Genomic DNA, 6,890 nt, shown 5'->3' on the forward strand with positions numbered 1-6,890 from the left:
TTGTTTATTGGCGATTGGCTAACAACAAAATGGTGCATTACCGCCACCCACTGGTGTGGGGTGTGCAATGACAGAAAAAAACCCACCAAAAAATTCAAATCCTCCCAAACAAATGAGTCTGCCCTAAAAACCAAAATATGGTCTGAAAACTTTCACTTCTCGAGTTCTTATGAAATAAATCAACCAAGTCCAATTTCACTTTCATATCGACAAGCTTTTTGATCAGTTATCATCTTTCAGCATCATAATTCTGACAATGCAATAAAACATTTTCTATTGTTTCCTATTTTCTACTGCAGTCACACTCCCCTGTATGGTGTTTCCCTATTAAAAGCAACGTGTTATTCAAACCGGTGTGTCCAAATCTAAGTCAAGATATAATTGTCTCCTCTCTCCTGTCCCTTTCTGTGCTTCTAATTTCTCCTGCTTTCCTTTGGATTTTGTAAAACCTCCGCCCTTTCCTCTCTTCCTCCCATGGCTTTTGGCACCTTTCTTTCATTTTGTGCCGTATTCTACTCTTAATCTCTTTTCTACTAACACTGATATCCATATCCACCATCGGTCTATTTGCAGCTTCCTTCGCTGTTCTGTTTGCCATAAGTCCCTTCATAGTAATTCTGTATAATGTTTGAATCTCTATCAGAATGTCAGCTCTGCAGTCTGAATGACTGTCTTGCAAACTAGCCAGTGATAAACTTGAGTCTGAACATATCACAGATCTTAGTGGTCTGCATCTTCAATCCACTGGACAGCTAACAGTATTGAAACCATTTCTCAGTGTACACTGATAAATCATCACTGATCCTTTTCTTTACGTTGATATGAAATTCAGGAACAACAAATGCAATCCCACTTTGGTTGGTTATATTCTTGCATCTGTGTATATTTTGACATAATTGTAATACTGATTAATATATTCCTGCACTGTATGAGAGTTTAAATAAAACCCCTTTTGTTCAATAGTGTGAAATCTACTACTGCATCAGGGAGCATCCAAGGTGGTTTTGTAGGCAACATAACTGTTTGACTCATGTTGATCTTGTCCAGAGTAAGTTCAATGGCTTTCTGTCCTACTGGCCACACAAAGGTCATCAATTCTCTTTTCATTTTTTCCCAGCAGGGGTGGAAAATCGTTTTTGTTGGATGTCATTGTAGACTTGCCCAGTAATTCAGTGCTAGTTGCTCTCTCCTTTTTTTTAATGGCATTTCTCCCATTTCTACCTGTATTGCTGCTGTTGAGGTTGTTTTGAATGCACCTCTGCAGACTCTTAGTTGCCTGATATTGGATACTATCTAACTTATGAAGACTTGCTCTGGCTGCAGAATTATATAATATACACCCATAGTCTAATACTGATGTAATTAACCCAGCTTTAAAAAATGTCATATCAGCCCCCCATTCAGTTCCCACTAAGCACCTCATTATATTTAACACTTTCTTGTATTTGTCTATTATTTTCTGAATATGTACTATACATGTTACCCTTTCATCAAACCATAACCTCAGAAATGTAAATTGTTTTACCCGTTCTTATTCTTAGTCTAAAAAGCTTCGAAAGAAAATCATCTGGACTTCTTTAAGCGGCTTGGGAACCTTCACAGCACATCTTTCTTATTTTTTATTATTCACCATTTGACCCTAGAACTGAAGAAGCTTCTCGGATGAGAGGTGAAACATCTTTCAAGCAACTTAAAGAAATTCAGACGCTTCCAAGCTCCTTAGACTACGATGACCTGGAGGACTGAGAACCTTCAGACATCTTTCTTATTCTGGTTCATTTAATCTGACCTTGATTTCCCCCCCAACTCTTTTCCTTGTAAAAAACATTATTTTAGTCTTATCAACTGAGAATTTAAACCCCCATTTATATCATCACTGTTCTACTTCTGCCCCCTGTAGCTTACGCTTCTTAAAAACCAGACAGCATTTCATCAGAGCAGGGTCGGAGCAGGGTTTGTTAATTGCAATACCCCAAAGAAACCACTAGATGTCACTAGCAGGAAGGCTGGTGATGTGTGTATATCATCGCCGTCTTCTGTTTTATCCAGTAGTGCTGCTACTGCATAAAACAACACTAATACTAATTTGCAGTGTTTTTTTTAAATGAATAGAAATCGTTGCAATGGTTTCAATTATTCAAAGTAGACTAAACAGATGTGAATAAAAGTATTAGAATCAAACTGGAATAAAAAATAACAACACAGCACAACACAACTTGATTTCTATTTTAATTTCACCTTTCTTTTCAACTTTTCAACAAATTAGTTGAAAACAGCATCCGCAATACAACAGGATTTCTGTAAAGTCACATAAAAATGTAAAAGCATAGTTTTGTGACTGAATTTTTGCCATCAACATGCATTGTACCATTTTGGGTGCTCTCTGTTAACACGACTTCACACTACTTGAAAGCTTTGTGCAAGGAAAGAGACAATAAAAGAAAGGCAGAGAAAGCAATGGTGTGGCTAGCTAAGACAACCCTTCACTCCTTAAATATCAGTTTGAATATATGTTTTGATTTGTATAATTTTTCATACATTCAACATTTTGTGCATTTTACTTCTCACAGTTTATTTATCTTAAAAATATACAGGAGTTAGGATTAGGAAAAAAAACACACACACACACTGACATGTCCTGTGTCATGGCCCAGCTTTTATAAGATTTTATTTTGTTATTTAAATATTCTATTTGATTTTGGGGTTGTTCAATCTTGATATTGTTTTCTGTATTTTATCCCTCCATTTTTTTAGTCTTTATCTTAGTTTCAAGTTGTTTCAGAGTTTAAAGAACCTTTGGGGGAACATTTTTTCTTCTTGGGCTATGTGTTTTTGTGACTAATCACAAATACACTTCAATACAGAAAACTGACTTTCTATTTCCAAAAATCTGGTTGGGAAAGTACAGATATTTTTTTTAATGTAAAAAGAAAGGATGTCGATCCTGAAGCACTTATTGAAAGTACTGAGCTGCTCGTTTAAACTTCTCCTGACGTTCTCTGGTAGAGTTGGCCTTCAGATTGTGAATTTAGCATATTCTACTAAATAAAAGGTTTTTATTTAAGTTTCCTACAACTGTATCTTGAAAGAAAATAAGATTTTCTGCTAAGTGGAAGACATTGCATTCCATTGGCTCTATGATGTGACGGATCAATGTAATGGAAATAGTTTCCTTCTGTTGTTGCTGATGAATCACACAGAGGACCCACAACCACATTTACAAATTCAGGTTGACAATGGGCAGAGCTCTTCAGTGAAATTGTTCTTTGCTTTTCTGACACAACTTATAAAGTTTTACAGCTGTATACATCACCAATTAGAAAATAAAACCATAAAAAATTCCAATGTACAACTGGGGAATTTCCAGAGAAGATTTTAGCACTTACTGGATGATGTGGTGGTGTGTTTACGTAAGTAGCTGCCTCTGTTTAAAATGGCTACATAAATAACAAGTTTTTGATTAAATCAGAAGATCCTCATCTTTCCTAAATTTTGAGGTTTCACTTGCTAATTGCTTCTTTTATTGAGCATAAAAAGAGAGCAAAGAAGATGAGTGGTTTAGCAGATAGATCAGATGACGAAACTAAACATGTGGTTGAACATTTAAACAACAGGGCTCCTATCTGTGTGAAAAAGACCAGGAGGTAGCTGGACTGCACCCATAATAAAACTGACTTGTATTTATTACATGCTAGAGATAGAGGTTATTCAACCCTTGGTTAGTACCTCCTTTATCAAAGAATACACTGAGCCGTCCTTTATGAAAGGACAGAAGATAATGTCACCCCACAAGTGAAACTGATCGTGTAAGTGTTAATTATTAAGTTTCAGTGTTAATTATTAAGTTTCAGTAAAAGGACTAGATGTTACAGTATCAGGGGTTGTAACATCTAGTCCTGAATCTTTCATGGTCTTGGGCTTTGACCCAGTGTTTTAAGTTTGTTTTGTACTATGTTTTTTGCATTGTTTGGTCTTGTTCACTCTTTGGGGAATTATTGATTCTTATGTTACGTTTTCAGAGCCCTGATCCAAGTTGTTGTTTCACAGAGTTTTGTCACCTCTGTGTGTCCTCACCAGCACCCCTATATGTAGTTAGTTATGTCTGGTTATGGATGTCAAGTCTCTGTCTTGTCTCCATGTCGCTCTTGCTCTCCCTCTGTCCCACACTCTCTGTGTTTAGTTCATCTGAGTCTCACTAAGTGATTCTCTCTTTCCTCTTTTTATGTGATATTCTCTTGTCCTGTGTGCATTATGTTCAGTTCTGCTTCCCCTGTCTCGTCAGTCAGACTTCAGCCGTGTTCCCCTCCTCTCTGCCCCGATTTCCCTTTTGTGTAAACATTGTCTCTGTCTTCTCCTGTCTGCTGTCGATCTCCATCATCCTTCCAGCTGTGTGTTCTGTCAGTTTAGTGTTTCCCAGTTTAATTTCCAAGTGCCTTCATGGTTTTGTTATGTCAATCTGTGACTCCTGCAATAAAGCTGCCTTTGAGTCCTGCATTATTTTGGACCTATCCTGCCTCACCTCACACAGCTTTCATGACAGTTTCCTGTGTGTGAACCTTTATGAAAAGCTGAGAAACCAAATATATGAACTATAAACATATTTCCTTGCTTGAAGATCATACACTCTAATATATTTATTTCATAAAAATATCATGAATTGTATTTACATTATCAAAGGGAATATAAAGTTTAATATAATTCAGTCTGAATGTGTTTTGTCCTAAATTTAAGCGATGCTGTAACATCAGCCAACCATTACTCAAGTCACAGAAAGTTTTAGTAAAGTTCCAGTGGAAAAGCAAAAATCTCAACCTCACAATAATGTTGACCTCAATAAAACACATTTATAGTGATGCTAACAGAAACTTGATTTCCCTTTGCTTTTAGCACAACCACCATATTAATCTGATTAAAGGCTATTATTAGAGTTTCTTTTGTTGCTGAAGCAAGCGATTAGGAATTGCAATTATAGCACTGCAGGGAAGAATATTTCAGAAATTAAGGAAATCAAAAAATGATGACTTGAGCTCAGTGGTGGGCTGAGAACATAAGTCCATAAGTTCTCTATGAGCTATTGAGAGTGGAGAGATATTTTGCTGCTATTGTTAATAATCATCATCATTACCATTGCATTAATAATATAATCTACAGCATTGATAGTGCATTCAGATGTTTAAACATTTTGGTACCCAATTAGCCTTTATTACAGGTGCAGTTATAACCACTTTAAACTGTTGAGTTGAATCTATAATCTTAAATGCTTTTGAATGCTTGTTATAATCTTAAGTGTGTATGTGATGATTATGTTGATTCTGAGTACACTCTGTCCAAAGTCAGAGTGACAGGAAACTGCAGGGTTGCAGAGCGTCTGTTATACTTTTATATTCTTTTATTAAGCTTTTAGTAGAGGTTCTTGATTATAACATTTATTCAACATAGTACATATAGTTTCAGTTAGGTTGTTACACACACACATTAGTTAGACTCATTTATAGGTGAGAGGTTAGTCATGTTTGTCTCTGCAAAAGAGGAACAGTTTCTTGTTGTCTCTGCAAAAAAGAGGAACAGTGTCTTGCAGGATGTGGGGCTCGTGTTCCAGATGAGACAGAGATAATGTTCTTTTAAATTGTGTCAAAAGTCATTGCGGTTTTGATCTGACCTATGTATGAAATGTATCTGTGACGTATGAAGGGGCGTCATTAATTCAAACCCTGATGGTATAAAACATCTGTTTATGCTTTGAATAAGTCGGAGATCAGCCCTGTCTGCGAACGGAACTGGTCTTCCCACGCGTGTATTCATTAAAATCATTTGTTTGACCAAGCTCTTGTGGGACCAATGGTTGTTTGTACTCTCCTCCTCAATATTTGAACCTTAACAGAGCCTATCAATCTATCAGTTAATTAAGATACAAACCAGGCTAAGCCTCTGTGTGGAGGACTAACTTATTATTTACTCCTAACTTATTATTTTTTTTAAAAAAAAACATTTAAATTGTTTTTTTTTTATTCCAAAGTGCACTTTGGCTGTTGCTAGCAACAAGTGATGTCTCACATGTAAAAACTGAAAAAGAAGAAGAGAACAGCATCACAAATTCAAAAGCCTTCTCTCTTTAGTCGACAGATCCTGAACCTGTCAGCCTGTTGTGGATCATTAAAACAATGGATGCTTGTGTACCAACCATAACTTTTCAGTGTGTCAGCGGTCAGTTGATACAGTTACTACAGCTGTGTACACAGTGTGAAATAGTTAGATGCTATTAGTTTTATTTATTAGATTTTTACACTTTAAAAATTCTAACAGGATATGAATGTTCTTAAAGCGTAAGAGAAGTTTGGAATCTCTAAAACTGTGAAATTTTCCAAGGACTTAGAGAGGTTTTTCTCAGAAGAGGTTACAATTATTTGAAGAATTATACAGATACATGAACTTCATTTAGAAATCTCACTGGCAGTATATTCAGTGCACATGAAAAGGGCTTCATTTTATTAATCTCCACTGTAAGATTCCCCAAAGACACACTATGAGGGTCTATAAGCTGGAACACATTCATAATGTGAAAATACATTTTGCATGGCTTTAATATTATTTAATTTTTTATGTTTTATGTAGTTTAATGTAAAGGTTACTGTACAAAAAAAACAGTTGAGATGCGCAGATTTTTCACTAAAAACTTGTGAAAATTAATTATAGCCCCTAATTTTCTTCTCTAATGTTTTTACCTGTTGCTGAAAGTGACCAGTAACTTTATAACAATAACTTCTCAACAGCTATAACTCACTATAACTATAACTATAACTATAACTATAACTTAATGAGTAACCAATAACTTGTTCTAGCATAAATGCTATGCTGACTTCCAAACTTCAAAGTCCTTATTTCATCAACAA

This window comes from Perissodus microlepis, chromosome 4 (assembly GCF_051167445.1).
Source record: "Perissodus microlepis isolate ML-2025 ecotype Zambia chromosome 4, ASM5116744v1, whole genome shotgun sequence".
NCBI lineage: Eukaryota > Metazoa > Chordata > Actinopteri > Cichliformes > Cichlidae > Perissodus > Perissodus microlepis.